Source organism: Eretmochelys imbricata, chromosome 4 (assembly GCF_965152235.1).
Source record: "Eretmochelys imbricata isolate rEreImb1 chromosome 4, rEreImb1.hap1, whole genome shotgun sequence".
In the NCBI taxonomy this organism is placed as follows: Eukaryota; Metazoa; Chordata; order Testudines; family Cheloniidae; genus Eretmochelys; species Eretmochelys imbricata.
This window is the reverse complement of record NC_135575.1, coordinates 3,407,680-3,414,972: the sequence shown is the minus strand read 5'-3', so window position 1 is coordinate 3,414,972 and position 7,293 is coordinate 3,407,680.

The following is a 7,293-nucleotide window of genomic DNA, read 5'->3' as shown; positions in this document are numbered from 1 at the left end:
GGAGGAGTTGATCAGAGGACAGTCAGAGGTTCTTGCAAAATAATAAACAAATCCCATCACAATGTGGGAATCTTATCTCAGCCTCTTGCCCTACACGACTCTGTTCCAGGAATGTGATTTATTCTCTACTTTATAACCATTGCATATCCTCATTAAACAGCCACTCCAGCCTGGCCTGATGCTCTGAGGTTCATGGTAAATGGCAAAGATGATATTCACTTGGCAAATCGCTAGTCAGGGCACTTTTAGGATTTCTTGCCTGTGTGCAGAAAGAATAGCAAATATGTCAGGCGACCAGATTGACTTAACAGGAAGGCCAAAGCACAATTGGAGTTGCAACTAGCGAGGGATGTGAAGGGTAACAAGAAGGGCTTCTACAGGTATGTTAGCAAGCAGAAGAAGGTCAGGGAAAGCGTGGGACCCTTACTGAATGGGGAGGCAACCTAGTGAGAAATGATGTGGAAAAAGCTGAAGTACTCAATGCTTTTTTTGCCTCGGTCTTCACAGACAAGATCAGTTCCCTTGGGGAGGAGGTGAGCAGCCCACAGTGGTGAAAGAACAGGTTAAGGACTATTTAGAAAAGCTGGACATGTACAAGTCCATGGGGCCGGATGCATTGCATCCGAGAGTGCTAAAGGAGTTGGCGGATGTGATTGCAGAGCCATTGGCCATTATCTTTGAAAACTCCTGGCGATCGGGGAAAGTACCGGATGACTGGAAAAAGGCAAATATAGTGCCCATCTTTTCAAAGGGAAGAAGGAGAATACGGGGAACTACAGACTGGTCAGCCTCACCTCAGTCCCTGGAAAAATCATGGATTCACCAAGAGCAAATCATGCCTGACCAACCTGATTGCTTTCTAGGATGAGATAACTGGCTCTGTGGATATGGGGAAAGCAGTGAACGTGATATACCTTGACTTTCGCAAAGCTTTTGATACGGTCTCCCACTGTATTCTTGCCAACAATATAAGAAGTATGGGTAGGATGAATGGACTATAAGGTGGACAGAAAGCTGGCTAGATTATCAGGCTCAATTGGTAGTGATCAATGGCTCGATGTCTAGTTGGCAGCCGGTATCAAGCGGAGTGCCCCAAGGGTTGGTCCTGGGGCTGGTTTTGTTCAACATTTTCATTAATGATCTGTCTGGATGCTGGGTTGCATTGCACCCTCAGCAAGTTTGTGGATGACACTGAACTGGGGGGAGAGGTAGATATGCTGGAGGGTAGGGATAGGGTCCACAGTGACCTAGGCACATTGGAGGTTTGGGCTGAAAGAAATCTGATGAGCTTCAACAAGGAAAAGTGCAGAGTCCTGCACTTAGGATGGAAGAATCCCATGCACTGCTACAGGCTGGGGACCAACTGGCTAGGCAGCAGTTCTGCAGAAAAGGACCTGGGGATTACAGTGGACGAGAAGCTGGAGATGAGTCCGCAGTGTGCCCTTGTTGCCAAGAAGGCCAACAGCATATTGGGCTGAATTAGTAGGAGCATTGCCAGCAGATGGAGGGAAATTATTATTCTCCTCTATTCAGCACTGGTGAGGCCACATCTGAAGTATTGTGCCCAGTTTTTGGGGACCCCACTACAGAAAGGATGTGGGTAAATTGGAGAGAGTCCAGCGGATGCCAACGAAAATGACTAGGGGGCTGGGGCACATGACTTATGAAGAGAGGCTGAGGGAACTGGGGTTATTTAGTCTGCAGAAGAGAAGAGTGAAGGTGGATTTGAGAGCAGCCTTCAACTACCTGAAGGGGGGATCCAAAGAGGATGGAGCTCGGCTCTTCTCAGTGGTGGCAGAAGATAGAACAAGGAGCAATGGTCTCAAGTTGCAGTGCGGGAGATCTAGGTTCACTAGGAGGGTGGTGAAGCACTGGAATGGGTTACCTAGGGAGGTGGTGGAATCTCCCTTCTTAGAGGTTTTTAAGGCGCGGCTTGACAAAACCCTATTTGGGATGATTTAGTTGGTGTTGGTCCTGCTTTGAGCAGGGGGTCGGACTAGATGACCTCCAGAGGTCTCTTCCAACCCTGATATTCTATGATTCTAATGTTTAATCAGGTCTGAGCTATAATGAAATTTTTTACCACAGTTCAGGGAGGCATTTATAGGGTTTCTCTCCGGTGTGTATTCTCTGATGTGCAATAAGGTCTGAGCTCTTCCTGAAGCTTTTCCAAATATCACATTTGAAGGGCTTCTCTCCAGTGTCACCCTCCAATGCCTATTAAAGCTGTCACTGTAGCTTTCCCCACACTCAGGGCATTTATAAGGTTTCTCTCCCGTGTGTTTTCTCTTATGTGTGAGAAGGTTTGAACTGTCCTGGAAGCTTTCTCCACAGGGTTGTTCTCCCGTGTGGATTCTCTGATGTACAACAAGCTGTGAGTGCCGAGCAAAGCTCGTCCCATACTGGGGGCATTTGTTGGGCTTCAATTCTATGTGGATTCTCTGATGATTAATGAGGGCAGTGCTGCGAGAGAAGCGTTTCCCACAGGCAGGGCATCCACAGGGTCTCCCTCTGGTGTGCTGTCTCTGATGTGAAAGAAGCTGGGAGCTCTGACTGAAGCTTTCCCTGTGCTCGGCACATCAATAGCGTTTTTCTCCCGTGTGGATTGTCTGCTGTGCGGAGTATTACGGGCTGAAGTCCCAGCAAAGCTTTTCCCACAGTCACCAAGCATACTGGATCTGTCTCCAGTGGGGATTCTTTGGTTTTTCCAACTCCTCTGCTCCGGGAATGGATTCACCCTGTCTCTGCCCCAGCTGTTTCCCTGTTGCCCTGTGTTGTGGGCTGAGTCTTCCAAGTTCTTCCCATCCCTGGTCTCCAGCAAATGTTCCCTTTGGCTCTTCCCAAACTGTCCTGTGTGGTTCCACTTCCTCAGGACTCCCAGTATCAGAGTGATTTCATATAGCTGCCTTCACTTCCCCTATAGGTCATGGGTTTGCTTTCTGCTTTGTGGTTTGTTTGTTTGGTTGGTTGGTTACCAATGTAACCCCCAAAGAGATGACCTGAGGCTCTGCCTGCTGGCAGCTCCGGGAGGGACACTGTCCCTGGCAGGGAGTGGGAGCCAAGGCAGACTCAGAGAGGCCCTTCCCAGGGAGCTCAGGAAAGGGGAGAAGCCATTTTTGGAGTCAGTGTGGAGCCAGGCAGGGCAAGGGCAGGCCTGGCTGTGTGGGGTGCTGGGGAGTCCCAGGCCCGCATGCAGGATTCCCCCAAGAACTGGCCTCTAGGGACCTGACAGCAAGATCCCTCTGCTGGGCTTTTCCCTCTCCACTGATGACTCCCAGTTTGTAGAGTTTTGCTGGGAAACTTCCCCAGCCAGGCTGAGTTTGCCCCCAGCTCCCTAGGGGAGACCAGTCACCACATGGCCAGCTCTGCTCTGGCTGCTAGTCCAGGGCTGGCCTGCTGGGAGTGTGCCTGGACGCTGGGCTAGGAGACGACAGTTTGCAGTTTAGTCCAGTTCTGTAATCTGCATCTTGAGCCCTGCACCCCTGTGTGGCGAGGGGAAATCCTGGGACAAAGCCGCCTGATCCGGGCCTGAAGAGGCTCCCTGCCAGCAGAGATCAGCCCCTCTGCCGTAACCGAGGGGTCCAGAGTCATCTCTGAACCTGAGGATCATTCATGGAGTTTGTGCGTGCACCATCTTTTAGTTCGTCAGTCCGGGAATTTGTTTTGGGGACCCCCTACTCCCTGAACTGTGTCCTCAAGCCAGGGAGTACGGGTTTGGGGATTTTATCACCGGCTGCATAGTACACCTGTGGAGGGACTGACCACCTCCTCCCACTTGTGAGTCCTTTGGGCTGCACTGAGCCCAGTCAGCCACCCTGCTAAACCACTGCAGGGAAGATATCGTGGGCATAGGTCATCAAGGGCCCCAACAAAGCACACGTACCAACGGGACACTGATCTTACATTGGCTACATCAGGTCACGTGACTGGGGAAAGTCACGGGTATTGTCAGCATGGGCACGAAGAATAGCATTTCACCCTGTTATATTTGTCTCCTGTTTAATATAATTACTGTGTTGAGTATATTCTGTGTATTTGTGTGATTTCTTGGGAGTCTCCGACTTTCTGGCAGGTAAGTGGGGGTTACCCTGGGGTTGGCATTTTCCTCCCAAGCCGCCCTGGGGACCCTGCCAGGAAGGAGTGAGGGTGGTGGAGACACCGCCAAATACATTCACAGGGAAACACAAAGAAGATACACCCTGCTGGGTGGGTGGCGGGACCCAGAAGAACCCAGACCTCTCCATCAAAACCTGTAAGCAGACTGGCATTAAAGAAGGTAACCAGGTGGAGAGGGGGCGTGACGCGAATACAAGAAACACTAGATGGAGACAGACAGAGGAGCCCAAGGAAGCAATGGGACAACACTGGTCAGCACGATCAGCTGTGATGACAGGACACCAGCAACCTCACCATGGTCAGGTTTTTTGCAGACACCTTGGAGGGATTTGAAGGAGGCTAATAAGCACTCTGGAGTTCCACTCCCTACGGCTAAAGTATGCTACTTGTCACCCTGCAAGGCCCTGCATTTAGCCGCATGGAGTGGAAATCCATCAGCCTCATGAAGAGACTTGCGCAAGTGCAGCCTTGTTATCCCTAGCCTGATTCTTGCTTCATATTTACACCCGCCTCTGGAAATTTCCACTCCCTGCCTCCGACGACAGGGGTATTCGGCCACGAAAGCTCATGCTCCAGGACGTCTGTTAGTCTACGAGGTGCCACAGGACTTTTTGCCACTTTTAAGTGGTTACTAACATTTCAACTTTGCACCTTTCCCCAAATTCAAAGCTGTTAAGGACAGAAGGCCCCATTCTGATCAGCTCACCTGCCCTTTGAGACAGGCTAGATTAGGAAAGTGAGACACGAGGGGACATTTTAAGAAATGATTGGTTGTGAACCCTATATTTAGCCAATTTTCCCCCAGAAAATTCAGCTGCCCTGTGAGTGCTGTTGGGCCGGAGCTGGAGTCTCTGTGTGAGGATCACACTGCGGGAGAGGCAGGTCAGTCCTGCTCTTTGTGCATTTTCCAGCACAGGCTGGGGACAGAACCAGGACTCAGGACCCCGGAGACAGGAGCTGGAGTACAGGTCTGCCAGGAGGTCGCTGCTGCCCTCTGCTGGCTCCAGGAGGCCTCACACCTCCCTCCCCGCACTCCAGATCCCTCTGCCCACAGAACTGTCCTTTATCCTGTGTTTACCATCGGGGCCATGGGCATGAACCAGGGTCCCGCTGCGCTCGGCGCTGTACAAACACAGAACCGACTATCCCTGGTTTCTTCGTCAGGCGCTATTAAACTGTCTTAGTTGCATTACAGTTTGACCAGCATTGGCTGTGATAATGAAGGCAAAAGCCATGTTATAATGGGGGCTGGGAGGCAGGAATTATGGGGGGAGCTGGTCAGATCCTGGAATTTCTATTTTAGGGGGAATTTTAACATATTGAAGTTTGCTTTTGATACAATTCAGAATGAAAACAATTTTTTTTTGAAACTGCCAATGAGAGAGAATTAAAAAAAAAAGAAAAAAAATAATTTTAGAAAATATAATTTTGAAGTTTCATTTACTTATTTTAGAAGATTATTTTTACATGGTTTCTTGTATTTCACGGCTACTGGCATATCAGAATAGACTATGTAAAACATTCTCTTTTATAAAATCATTAAGGGCAGCTGCTACTTAGGTACCAGTAGAAACATTTTAACTTTCTAGATCAGCAGGTCTCAAACTGTGGTTTGGGACCCCAAAGTGGGCCGTGAACCCATTTTAGTGGGGTCACCAGGCTGGCTTAGACGTGCCTGAGGGCTGCGGTGATGGGGATCAGGTTACAGGACCCCTGCCTGGGGCTGAAGCCTTGGGGCTTCGACTCCCGGACCCAGAGCAGTGGGGCTCAGGCAGGCTTGGACTTCAGCTCCCCCTCCTGGGGACATGTCGTAGTTTTTGTTGTCAGAAAGGGGTCATGGTGCAGTGAAGTTGGAGAACTCCTGTTCTAGATCAAACATCCCGTCAGCCGCTCCCTCACCCAGAGCCCCTGGGCTGCCTGAAACCGGCACAATCATCCTCACAGCCACAACAGAGTGAAACTACACCGGATCACAGCAGCTGCAAGAGCCCTCCATCAAGAAGGGAACTCATCACGCAGAGAGGAGGCAGCCCCAGCTCCTGGGAGACCGCAGGGGGCTATGGATGAGCCTGGAGTGGGCTCTGGGGTGGGGGATATGGACAGGGAGCTCCCCAACCAACACCAGCCCCCCCCCATCCCCACACCAACTAGTGCAAATCGCTGTCCACGCAGCTCAGACGCTATTCATCTCTTAAAGGAAGATTTGAGGGGGATTTCTGACCTTTCAACTCTGGAGAAATAGGGGTAGTAAGGGTACAAGGCCCTGCCCAGAGTGAGCTGTTTGATGCCAGCTCACGCCCTGCGATGGGCCAGGAATCAGCTCCCTTTTGGGTGAAGGTGCCTGGCTCAGAGGCATCTTTAAGCCCAGCCACCCATGAGCAGAGGGGAAGGCTATACAGTTTGCACTGGCTGCTCCTGTGCTCTCTGCCACCAGGAGAGATGAACCCTGGGCACCAAGCACCCAAATTCCCCAGGGAGGAGCCACCAGCACGTCCCCGTTACACTGTGGTACGATCCAGTCTCACCCCGGAGGTGAGAGTTAAACCCAGCAAGCCCTGCAGGCTGCATGGGACAGGCAGAGGGGCTTGGCCCCGTCTGTGGAGGCTGGTCAGGGAGGGGTCTCCAGGCCATCTGTGCCTCTCACCTGCCGCCCTCCCCAGCCTGCGGTGGGTCCAGGCAGCCCCACGACGGGGGAAGGAACAAGGCAGCTCCCCTGCTGTGCTCCTGAGCGCAGGGACAAGGAATGACAGGGGCAGCTGCAGCATCACTCCCCGGGACAGACCCAGGAACGTCACAGAGCGACTGGACCGGGAGGGAGGACGGACCCGCTGCCCTGGCGTGTCTGCAAGGCTCTGACTGGGCGCGCGTGGGAGTTTGAGTTAAAAGTTGCTTCTGCTGATAAGCAGAAATTATAAGGTTTTGCTGTTGCTAGAGAAATTGCTTTAGCCCGTGAGGGGTTATGATTGGTGAGACGTCTAGTCATGCTTTGAGTAAAACACTTGGCGAAGAAGGTATTGTAAGAAGAACTCTCATTTTAACTCTATCCGGAGGGTGAGAAAACAAGCTCATTGGAACGTAACTCCGGGATACGGCTCAAGGCCAGAACGGCTCGGATTTTTAACCCTTGCATGACCAGACCGTGGAGAAGCCAGAGCCCCAGATGACACAACGCTGACT